This window comes from Neofelis nebulosa, chromosome 8 (genome assembly GCF_028018385.1).
Source record: "Neofelis nebulosa isolate mNeoNeb1 chromosome 8, mNeoNeb1.pri, whole genome shotgun sequence".
NCBI lineage: Eukaryota > Metazoa > Chordata > Mammalia > Carnivora > Felidae > Neofelis > Neofelis nebulosa.
This window is the reverse complement of record NC_080789.1, coordinates 49832858-49845884: the sequence shown is the minus strand read 5'-3', so window position 1 is coordinate 49845884 and position 13027 is coordinate 49832858. Positions and strand designations below refer to the sequence as shown.

The 13027-nt window shown below is 40.5% G+C and overlaps 1 long non-coding RNA gene across 1 annotated transcript in view; it reads right to left on the bottom strand.

Moving 5' to 3' along the window:
• Positions 1–387: 387 nt before the first annotated feature.
• LOC131519248 (uncharacterized) overlaps positions 388–13027 on the bottom strand; it is a 30368-nt gene continuing 17728 nt past the window's right edge. The window contains exons 3-4 of the long non-coding RNA XR_009265556.1: positions 3987–4191; positions 388–2672 (exon numbers count right to left, since the gene is read on the bottom strand). This is a non-coding gene — a long non-coding RNA (uncharacterized LOC131519248). The remainder of the gene's footprint in view (positions 2673–3986; positions 4192–13027) is intronic.

The window sequence follows — 13027 nt, the reverse complement described above, 5'->3', positions numbered from 1 at the left end:
CTTTTGGGACAGAGAGAGACAGAGCATGAACGGGGGAGGGGCAGAGAGAGAGGGAGACACAGAATCGGAAACAGGCTCCAGGCTCCGAGCCATCAGCCCAGAGCCTGACGCGGGGCTCGAACTCACGGACCGCGAGATCGTGACCTGGCTGAAGTCGGACGCTTAACCGACTGCGCCACCCAGGTGCCCCCCCATTGATTTTTTTTTAATGTTTATTTATTTTGAAGGAGAGAGAGACAGAGTGTGAGCAGGGGTGGGGGGCAGAGAGAGAGGGAGACACAGAATCCGAAGCAGGCCCCAGGCTTTGAACTGTCAGGACAGAGCCTGACGTGGGGCTCAAACTCACAAACCGTGAGATCGTAATCTAAGCTGAAGTCTGACGCTTAACTGACTGGGCCACCCAGGTGCCCCAAGTATATCCCATGTAAATTGCACTTTCCTTTTTGGCTGGTAGTTTATACTGAGGTGACTAATGTGTCTGATAACGACCTGGAGACACAACCCATGACTTCTGAATTGCCAAAGAAAGATGAAAACATGCTCAGTTTGGGTTTTAGAAATTATATGCATATTCTTTGGGAACTGACATTTAATGTTCCATACAAATGCTAAAACCTCTGATTTAACTACAATGTTTGATTGACAGACTGCCCATTCTCTATATAGTGTGTCAGCTCTAGATTGCTATTGGGTTTTTAGCACTCCCTCTCTGTTTTCTTTGCACGATCCCGTGGAAAGATTTTCATGAACAATGGCCATAGCTTGGCCCAGGTTCAGAGATTCAGGACAATCCAATGGTGAAGTGGAGAGCTTGGTCCTGCCGGAGCGGTGTCCCCAGGGCGCATGTCAGTGAGAGGTCTGTTAGCACATGGGTTGAAATTATATATATATATGGTATTTAACATGGTAAGGCATTTTGAGGGATGTATATCATACTACAAGTAGTTGTGGATTTAAATTCTCTATATTCAAATACAGGGTCTATTAGCTTATTAGCTAATGTAATAGCTAATGTAATGTAATAATGTAATAACTTATTAGCTCTGTAAATCTGGGTAAGGTTACCTCTCTGAGCTTCAGTTTTTTCATTTGTAGAGTGAGACTAGCACTTCAAAACATTGATGTAAAAATTAAATGACACAAGTGATTGACACAGAAGCCCTCGGTAGGTCTTAGCTTTGATTATTGATATGCAAATCCATCTACTCAATGCTTGTATTATAAAGGCTTGTGAGTAAACACCAGTAAGGATGATTGTCTTTGGATAACTAAGTAGAGGAGAATTCTTTTTTGTTTTTAATTTTTTTTTATGTTTACTTATTTTTGAGAGAGCGAGAGACAGTGAGAGTGGGGAGGGGCAGAGAGAGAAGGAGACACAGAATCCGAAGCAGGCTCTAGGCTCTGAACTGTCAGCTCAAAGCCCGATATGGGGCATGAACCCACGAACCGCGAGATCATGACCTGAGCCAAAGTCGGACGCTTAACCAACTGAGCCACCCAGGCACCCGAGGAGAATTCTAATTTAAGCAGATTCAATATAAGAACGTCTTAATATTAAAAACAGTAAAAAGCTATGGCGAGGTTGTCTTGACCCCACGGGCTGGGATACGACTGTCAGGACGGAAAGGAGAACAAATCCACATGCCTTTGATCCTTCTGACCACCACCTGGACTGGGCTAGCAAGCTGACCAGTGAGAGTTTACTGAATCCCACTACGTGTTTGACGACACTGTCTCATTCAATCCTTGCAAGAGCTACTGGGGATACTATTATAATCGATCTCCAATTTACAGATGAAGAAACTGAGATTGAATAGTGTTCACTGTCACAGTCCCAAGCTAATAAATGGTGGGGCTGACATTGAAATCCCAGTCTTCGTCCACACGGTGAGTATGGCATTACCATGGAGTATCACCTCTGACACACACCCGGGGGTCACTCCTGCCGGCACTAAGGAAGCTGGGAAGAGACTTCCCACAGGGACAGCCTGGCCATTCTGACCCAAAGGACAAGTTCGCCTGGAGGCCCATAGAACAGGGTTATTCATTTGTAACCGTTTCATTATAATGGCACCTCCTTCATTTACTTAAGTAGTCAGATAAGTTTAAGGCAAATAATTATAATAATAGGCATCAAATATTGGCTTACTCTGTACTAGGTAGTACAAGCAGAACTTTACATATATGTAATCTCCATAATGACCCACAAAGTACGTATCATTATTCCCTTACTACAGATGAGTAGAAAGACTCAGGGAGGAGAAGTAACTTGCCCAAGGCACAAAGTGAGCTGTAGGAATGAGAAATGGTCAGTATCTCTGCAGTGTTCATATAAGACAGTGGGAATCAAGGGATCATCAAAGAGCTATCTAGAAAGCCAGCAGTTGCTGGCAAATGAGTCACTTCTGTCCCTCCAAACCTTGTGAATTTAGCCGTGGGTATTTTGGGAAACTAAAGTTCTTCTTGTGGTTAGAGGGGGAACAGATGGCTTGAGAAAACCAAAGTCACAAAGGACCTGAATAATAGTAGGTGCTCTATCAGAAAGAATTCAATAGCAGCTGTGTAACAAAATAATATAATAAAAAAATATGCTCACAGTGATGGCATTCTTCTCTCTCACGTTTGATGAAATAGTCATGACATTTTCTCAGAAAGGCATGAGCGAGAATCACCTGGAGAGAAAAAGAAAAAAAAAAACGTGACTGTTTTAGGTTCGTTTGCAACTTGTCACCACAGATATTTGAAAGCCTTAAAGCTTTTTCAAGTTTGCCAGTTGACAGAGGAAATGATGATAAAAAAACAAAGTGAGGTTGAAGAGGACAGAACGCAAAAGCTGCTCACCAACACCACGCAGCTCACGTCCCACACCTATTCCCCCCGGGTAGCTCAATCCACACAGATCGACAGCATTTAAACTTTTTTTCCATTTTTAAATTGCTTTTTAAAAACCCTCACAAAACGGGCTACATTAATGCTTAATTTAAACTTTCATTACAGAAAATGTATCAATGAGCAAGGTTTAAATTGATTCAAAAAAACCTCAAACCCTCCAAAAATGATGATTGATCAGTGAACAGCCTTTGACGTATGGCTCCCTTTTGATGTATGGCCTACAAATTGCCAGTTGTAATTTGTAATTACAAATTTGTAATTACAATTTGTAGGCCTTCTCCTTGCTTGTAAGCTGGCAGGCCCTCCGTCCCATGAATAGGAAAGAGATGTCTCCTGCATTTCTTTCTTTTTCTTTTTAAATGCTTAAAAAAATGTTTATTCATGTCTGGACGACAGAGAGAGACAGAGCACAAGCAGGGTGGGGCAGAGAGAGAGGGGGACACAGAATCTGAAGCAGGCCCCGGGCTCTGAGCTGTCAGCACAGAGCCCAACGCGGGGCTCGAACTCAGGAACCGTAAGATCATGACCTGAGCTGAAGCCGGACACTCAACCGACTGAGCCACCGAGGTGCCCCTCTTTTTTTTTTTTTTTTAATGTTTTATTTATTTTTGACAGAGAGAAAAAGAGCACGAGTGGGGGAGGGCAGAGAGGGAGACACAGAATCCGAAGCAGGCTCCAGGCTCTGAGCTGTCAGCACAGAGCCCGACGCGGGGCTCGAACTGTGAGATCATGACCTGAGCCAAAGTCAGGTGCCTAACCGACTGAGCCACCAGGCGCCCCAAGTCTCCCGCATTTCAACGTTAGCCCTTCTTGCAGCTCTGCTTTAATCACAGATTTTCCAGAACGATGTGCTCTAAGCTTGTCCATGTGGCACAAAAACCATTGCAAATGGGAGGCACGCTCAAGGAAGCCTTTAGAAACTTGTGGTCAAGTCAGAAAAAGGAAGCCTTTGGACTGGCATTATTGTTATATCCCCAACATTATGTAATAAGATAATCATAATAATAATAATAGCAGCTACAATTGGTAGAGCACTTAACATGGGTCAGGCAGTAGGCCAGGTTCTTTAATCCAAGATCTCACTTCACTCTTACCTAACAGATGAGAAATCTGGACTTTGGAGAGGAGCTGGGTCATGAAGCTGGTGGCTGTGATGTGAAGCTGATGGCCATCCGCTGATGGCCTGATGGTATAAGATCTAAGAACCCAGGCTCAGGGATCCAGTGAATTGGGTACACCACTTTTGCTTGTGTAATTTGGACCACGTCATATAACCCGTCCATGCATCTGTTTCGTCATCTGTAAAAAAAAAAAAAAAGGGTGAAAATAAGACCTCCCTGGTTGACTCAGTTCATGTCAACTAACCGACATCCTGAAGGTTATGTCCTCGAGCCACACACCATGCACCAGCCCCTGAAGCCAAGAGTCTGTGTTGAGAGAGCAAACCACAGATTCTGTTTGAAATTCTAGCTCCTTGACTCCTGTAGGTTGCCATTCTGCTCGCCAAACTTAAGCATCTTTCCGTTTTAATACACACTTACATCTGAGGAAGCGCTTCCATTTAGAATGTCAAGAGTAATGGCACGAGGCTCCAGTCATCAAAGACTATGCCGCACAAGTTGATGCTGGATTTTATTTTCTTCTTTTACCTAAAAATTGGTTAAGTTTTGGGTTTTGGTTACATTTGTGTTTTAAAAATTGAACAAACCACCATAAATTTACTCTTAAAAATGTGTGTTTTTTTTTTAAAGTTTATTTATTAGAGAGAGAGAGACAGCGAGCATGGGAGCACACAAGAAGAAGAGGGGCAAAGAGAGAGAGGGAGAGAGAGAATCCCAAGCAGGCTCCACACTGCAGCACAGAGACCGAGGCAGGGCTCGATCTCATGAACTGCAAGATCAGGACCTGAGCCCAAATCAAGAGTTGGACACCTAACCAACTGAGCCACCGGGCACCCCTCCCCCCCAAATTTGTGTTTTAAATGTATGTAAGTGGTATGTATATAAGTGAAATATAATACAACCTGTTGTTAAAAAACCCTCAAAACAGAAAACCATGAAACACAGAAATGTATAAAATAAAAAGCTAATATTTCTCTTTAATCCATTTCAACTCTAACTCCTCCCCAGTCCAGAGGCAGCCACTGATAATAGTTTCTTTGTGTGTATCATACAGATTGTTTCCTGAGCATTTTTATATGGGGATAAATATGCACCTCTGCCTATTCTTCAATCATAAATGGGATAATATTTAACATAATTTAAGCGGCACTACTAACAATAGCCAAACTACGGAAGGAGTCCAAATGTCCATCAACTGATGAATGGATAAAGAAGACGTGGAACATACATACAATGGAATATTACTCAGCCACCAGAAAGAATGGAATCTTGCCATTTGCAATGATGTGAATGGAGCTAGAATGTATTATGCTAAGTGAAATAAGTCAGTCAGAGAAAGACAAATACCACATAATTTCACTCATATGTGAAATTTAAGAAACAAAGCAGATGAACATACAGGAGGGAGGAAAAAGAGGGAAACAAACCACGAGAGACTCTTAGAGAACAAACAGGGTTGATGGAGGGAGGTGGGTGGGGGATGGGCTAGATGGGTGATGGGTCCTAAGGGGGGCACTTGTTGGGATGAGCACTGGGTGGTGTGTGTAATTGACGAGTCACTGAATTCTACTCCTGAAACCAATATTGCACTGTAGGTTAATTAACTAGCAGCTAAATAAAAATCTGGAAGAAGACATATTTGACATGATATTTTCATTTTTATGGGGGCCTTATTAAATGAAATTTAAAGTCATCATTGCAGCAATGAAGACCCTTACTATCCGCTTGCCCCTCCCCCAACATCAACACCCTGACAGGTGCCCTGTCTTCAGGAAAATGTCCCTGTTATCTTCTGAATGAGACCTGGTCACCATCACCTTTATAGATTTGCTATTCTGGGTCCCTAGCCTGGAATGCCTTATCCTATTTTTTCTACCTTTACAATATCACTCCTTTCTTTTTAAAAAAAAATTTTTTTAATGTTTATTTATTTTTGAGACAGAGACAGAGCATGAAAGGGGCAGGGTCAGAGAGAGAGAGGGAGACACAGAATCCAAAGCAGGCTCCAGGCTCTGAGCTGTCAGCACAGAGCCCGACGCGGGGCTCGAACTCACGGACCGTGAGATCATGACCTGAGCCAAAGTCATACGCTTAACCGACTGAGCCACCCAGGCACCCCAATATCACTCCTGTCTTTAAGGGCGAGCCAAACCCCCTTTTCTCAGAAGGCCTTCTCAGACTGTCTAATCTCTCTGAGATTACCTAGTACTGTCGACCATGACTTATGTACCTTTTGTATTCTAGTTACCATGCCACAGCCCGCTGGAGCACTTTTGTGCATATCCTGTCTCCTCAATAGAATTTTGGTGTTTAGCATGCACAACGGGCACACTTCAAAGACATATTCGAAGACTTGAACTGAATTGTTTTAAAGGAGGGCAGACCAAATAGGGTCTTTGAATATTATGTCTGTGGTTTGACCTGCTTAGTAACTTTCTGTGAGCAGCTGGGTTGCTTGCAGCTTGGTTCATCTTAGAACTGGTTGAGAAAGGAGTGCCTTCCTTAATGGATCTTCTGAGGGTCTCCTCCATTGCCCGGGGCTGGGGTTTCCTTGTGACATAAAGGAATGTTGAGAATTACACTGACATATACTTTTAATATTCCTCAATACATGTCAAGTATTTTTCACTGCTACGGTCTCTCCTTTGGTCAGGATGCATTGGCCCCATAAACACTCAAATCAAGCTGAGTTAGGTGGTTATAGCAAATAAATTGTGTGGTCCGTTATAAGATCACCACCTGTGATTGAGAAGAATGGTCATCAATTTCAGCCACCTTATGGATAAAAACTTGGTTGTGTAACATAAGGTCCAGCGAACCTTAGCTGGGACGATGCTGGAGCAGTGTGCACATGGAAAACAGGTGAATTACTTAAAATTATTTACGATTTTTGTTTCTATTAAGGTATTTTTAAATAATGGAATGCCAGGTTAATTTATCAAGTTTAGCAAACTGCTGGTGATATTGAAGCTTTGGATTTATTGGATTAAACTTATGTGACTACGTTTGACTTAATAGGTTAACTAAAGTAAACCTCCCAGCAAATGTGACATAGTTAGTCATTTTTACCTAACAGATATATCGTGGTAATCCTTTAAATCCTATTACAGTAACCTTGCTGGGGTGGTGCTAAATTCTTTGGACTGGAATTTAAGGCTTTTAATGAGTGTATGGTAAACTGAGCTTTGGAACCCTTTATTTATGGGAAAATTTTGAACCTGTGTAACTTTTTAGCACTTTAATTTTGTTATTATTTTTTATTGAGGTATCATTAACATGTAACATGATATTAGTTTCAGGTGTACAATGTAATGATTTGATATTTGTATATATTGCGAAATGATCACCGCAATAAGGCTAGTTAATGTCTGTCAGCATACATGGTTACAGAAGTTGTTTTTTTTTTTTTTTTGTAATGAGAACTTTTAAGATCTGCTCTCTTAGTAACTTGCAAATAATGCAATACAATGTGACTAACTATATTCTCCATGCTGTACATTACGTTCCCGTGACTTATTTATTTTATAACTGGGGTTTGTACCTTTTGAGTTCCTTCACCCATTTTGCCCACTCTCCATCCCACCTCTGGCAACTGCCAATCTGTTCTCTGGATCTCTGAGCTTGGTTTTCTTGTTTTGTTTTGTTTTTAAAATTCCACACGTAAATCAGATCACATGGTATTTGTCTTACCTGTGTGGTTTTTAAAAATCAGTCTTTCCCCTAAAATACCTAATACCTCCTTATATTGTTTTTTGCAGATTCAGTACATATAATTTTTTTTCAGTAACTACTTATATTCTTACCTATATTATTCAATAATTAGAGACTCTTACATTAATTCCTCATATTTATTATAGGGAGCTTTCTTGGTAACCTGGTATTCCATTATAGAAATAAATTAGCTATTGATAAATAGAAACTTCATAACCAGAATGCTGTAGAAACACCTCATAAATTTTTTCTCCTTAGCACATTTAAAAAGCATTAAAATAAATGACAAAGAACTTGCTAAATGTTTATGACTTTGGTTTATGCATGTGGGCTAATGGGATGAAAGGCTAATCCGTCACTTGGCTCTTACTGCATTTAATTAGCTTGGATCACTTTATACTATACCAGAAATGCCTTATCTCCTTTTCTCTTTTTTTCCAGGACAAAGTAAAATGAACAGTAACAGGAAATAGTTACCTTAAGTTCAGGGTTGATGTAAATGGTGAGAAATACAAGCTTACTGTAGAAAACAAACAATGAACATACAGCCAGCCACCACTCTGAACATCTGAATGTCTGAAGAGACCACTTCAATTGTGGACCCTATTTGCTTCTTTGTGTCATTGGCTGCCTCTTTTGTCTGTGACATTATATCAGTGATGTCTGGCGAGAGGCAACTGTTACATAGACAGGCACCCAGTGTTTAGGCAATAAGACTTAAGGATCCGTGTTCTCAGTTTTAGGAAACAACTTCATATTCTTATGTCTCAATTATGCACTTTATATTTTTTAATGTTTTTTAAATCATTATTAGTTGTTCATAAGACAAATTTGACAATCAGAGGGTTGTTCTTGGTGGAGATACATGGCTATAGATTATGTGGAATACGCCTAATTTTTTTTTTTAATTTCAGCTTTATTGAGGTATCATTCACATGTAAAATGATAAGATATTTAAAATGTACATCATGGTGACAATAAAAAACTTACACATTGCAAAAAGATTCCCCCTGTCTAGTTAATTAAAACATCCATCACCTCACTTTTTATTTATTTGTTTCCTTATTTATTTATTTTGGTGAGGATATTTAAGTTCTCTCTTCGCAAATTTTAGTTATACAATCCAGTGCCATCAACTACAGTCACTATGTTTTACTTTAGATCCTCAGACGTGCTTATCTCATAGCTTAAAGTTTGTACCCATTTACCAACCTCTCCCTATTTTCCCCAACCCCCAGCCCCTGGCTACTTTTCCATTCTGTTTTCATGGGTTTGATTTTTTAAAAAGGATGATACATATATGTGATCCATGCAGTATTTGCCTTTCTCTGGCTTATTTCCCTGAGCATAATGTCCTCAAGTTCCATTCATATCGTCACAAAAGGTGGGATTTCCTTCCTTCTCGTGGCTAATATTCCATTGCGTGTATGTGTATATATGTACATATATCTTCTTTATGCATTCATTTGCTGATGGACACTTAGGTTGTTTCCATACCTTGGCTCTTGTGAGTAGTACAACAGTTCTATTTTTAACAGAAGAAACGCCATGACTGTGGCTTGACAGATGTTCATTAACTGCTATATCGAATTATGTAATAAAAAATGACTTCTATCTTGGACAATGAAGGCAGCAGCAAATTACTGCTTGGTTTAGTTTGGTGTCGTAGACACCTGGATTCTAGTTTCAGGTTAGCAGCCAGCTGATTGTGTCAATTTAAGAAAGTAGTTTAACTATTGTAGATTCGTTTTAACCATAAAATGAGAGGTTTTTTCCCCCCAGATATCTGCTTTCAACTTCTATACCCTACATTGATATTCCAGGAGCTCTTGGGCTGGGGGCCAGCCAATAGCACGGAAGGGAGGAAGCCCCAAAGAAATGGGTCTCTAAGACCTTCCTGATGAGAAACTCTGCTTTTTTAAGTTTGTTGTGCCTTTGGGGGAGGGGGTGGGAGGAGTTTCTCTGCTTAACAAATGGGTTGGAAAAACTCTGTCCAAGATGATAACTAGATTTCTTTCTAGCTTTTCATTCCATACTTTGAAGCAGTAGATGTAACTTGCAACATGAATGAAAGATGCATGTAATTTTAAAAGAAATGCCGTTGGAAGAACACAGTAATTCCTGTCCATTGTGGCTTGAAATTTTATATACGACTGTGATAAATGGAACACACTGCAGGAGGGGAAAGGCAGTCTTGGAATGACATTCTCTTGGCTAATTGCTGCATATGATATTTATCTCTGTGAATCTAATGAAGTCAGGCAGGCTCTACTTGAAGTGACTCTTCAAATTCAGTTCATATGAGCCTGGGTGGCTCGGTCGGTTAAGCGTCATACTTGGACTCAGGTCATGATCTCCCCGTCTGTGAGTTTGAGCCCCACGTCGGGCTCTGTGCTGACAGCTCTGAGCCTGGAGCCTGCTTTGGATTCTGTGTCTCCCTCTCTCTGCCCTTCCCCTGCTCTCTTTCTCTCTCTCTCAAAAATAAATAAAGATTAAAAACATTAGAAACAATAACGTAAATTCAGTTCATATAAACAGTTCTCTCAGTTTAAAATGTCCCTATATTGAATCAATTTCACTATCTAATTTAATTGGGAACATTGTTTTATTAATCACAATTACCAATACGTTGTGTTTTCTTAGTCTGTGAGGTTTTTTATTTTTTTTTAATTTGGAATTTCCTTGGAAATATTTTAAAAATATTTTTAAAAAACTCCCAAGGTTTATAGAAATGGTGAGAGTGGAGGGAAAAAGAAATAAGGATTTAGCAAAAGGAAATTTAAAATATACCTGGGATACAGGGAGCTGCTTGGCATTTGTTCAGTATATGGATAAAGAGTCCCTGCAATTGAAGCAGAAGCCAGTTTGAGAATTGCTTCTCTGGTTTGGAAAACTGGTGCTGTGACTCGATGCAAAGGGACACCAAAGGGGACAGAGAGAGGGGGGTCCTATTTCATTTTCCTGTGGTTTCACATCCTCACATCTGCCACCTGTCTTCTCACCGTGCAGGGCTTCTAGGGACCCAACTCTATTTGAACTTACTCGTCTTGATTTCTACAGGAGGTGGCAAGGCATCACGCTGTCTGTCCCCTGTGCTCTCGCTCTCTTCCAAGAAACTTTGTCCTTTAAACCTATTAATACTTTGCCCCGAGAAATGTGCCCCTAGGTAGAGGTGGGACATCAGGGTCAGGATTTTCTGTGCTTGAGCTTAGAAGGGCTTCTGCAGCCAATAGTCAGGAAATGTCACTGCGGCTAAACAGGGACAATAAATCCCCAAGCTACCCAGTAATGCAATCTCCCTCAACATGGAAAAAGGTCAGGCTTGAACTGTAAATAAATTCCTGTCACACAGCAGCGTATGTCTTCAGGTGAGATAGTAAATCTTCTTGGAGATAAATAGCCACAGATACCATAATTCTCTTCCTATGGTCCTGGGCTTCATCAGTTAATTTTTCTACAGTCAATCTTCCATAAAGCTTGGGTATTAACATTCCCTCGGTGTGTAAAGACCTCCCTGAGCACACAAGCTCAATGAGGTGGGGGTGGGGGGCTGGGCTCCAGAGGGTTCTATACTCTATAAACCATGAACAAAATTTATAGAGTATAGGCTCTAATACCCCGAGAGGGAAGAAAATTTTGATATACAGCCTGTTTGTATTTAAAAGAAGGTAGGACATAATTGATGCTTCCTTTGGTATATAAAATTCTTCAATTTTTTTTTGTGTCAAACCTTTTCAAATGCTATAAATGGAATATCCAACACATTACAATGTATTACATTCAGTTTTCTTTATCTTAACAGTCCAGAGGTTAGTACTTGGAGTCAAACACCTGAAGTCTCAATTCTGATTCTTTACTCAGTTGATCAGCATTTATGAAGCTACCAAGTGATAAATATACAAAGATGAATGAAGTTGGCTGCCCCAAAGAACTCACAGCCTGGCTGCAGGGGAGAAACACATGCATACACACACACACACACACACACACACACACACACACTTAAAATATAATATCCTGGGGCGCCTGGGTGGCTCAGTCGGTTAAACATCCGACTTTGGCTCAGGTCATGATCTCGCGGTCCGTGAGTTCGAGTCCCGCGTCGGGCTCTGTGATGACAGCTCAGAGCCTGGAGCCTGTTTCGGATTCTGTGTCTCCCTCTCTCTCTGACCCTCCCCTGTTCATGCTCTGTCTTTCTCTGTCTCAAAAATAAATAAACGTTAAAAAATTTTTTTTTAAATATAATATCCTAAGTGCTATATCCAGGGTTTCCCCAAAAGGCAACAGAGGAGGGAGCCAGTAACTGGGAAATTTGGGAAGGTTTCACCAAGGGAATTGTATGATCAATTTCTTGGAGAATGAGTAGTTTTCCTCAAGGTAGAAAAGGAAGGAGAAATACATACAGATCGAGAAAGGTTGTGTACAAAGACCCAGAAATGTAAAAGACCTTGGCATATCTACACAACTGAAAATTTCAAATATGATAGAAGCTTAAGGTATATGTTGGGAAGTAGTAGGAGGTTTAACTTTGAAAGGTTAGCAAAGTTTAGGTCAAGGCCAAAGACATGCACAGCAAAGACAAAGGAGGTTGCATCTAGCAAATTTCATCATGTCTCTGGCAGCCAAATATAAAGCAAGATGAGGTCTCTTTCTATACCTAAGACACACCCCTATCTTTGCAAAATAAAAACTTATCCTAGATAGCCAAATGAGCTGTAGTACTTCATTGAAATCTGCTGGCTTTGAACTCTGATCATGAAGGAGTCCTTAAATAGCAGTGCATTTTAGAAGAGCCCTTGTCTTTGACCTCTGCTTTTTTCATTTGGCAGAAGTTAAGAATGACAGTTTTTAGAATATAGGGTCAAGTCCTTTGAGTGATCCAAGAGCTCCTGGAAAAAAGGAAGTCATTAGGGAAGTTATTCGTACTTCTCTTTGTTTCATATTTTGGCAATACTATTTTGTGTTTTTGTAGAGCAACTGACGTTTGAAATATAAACTGAAGGTTTTTTATTGCTCAGCATTTGGCATTTGTTTTATAACTCTTGTGAATATATGCAAAGAGGAGAAGGTCACTAGGGAGTAAGCATTTTGATATATGTTGACAGAGCACTACCTTGCCAGAATCTGAGTTCTTACTTAATAGCAAGCAGGATCATTACTAATTTCTAAGTCTCACAGTGAAACATGAGTTCAGGTCCATTACAGCCAGCTGTTTGAACTAGGGACTAAGATGTTTGCAGTGTCTTAGGAGAAGTGCTAAAACCAGCTCTGAAAGGACACATACAAAGAACAGCAGTGTTTTC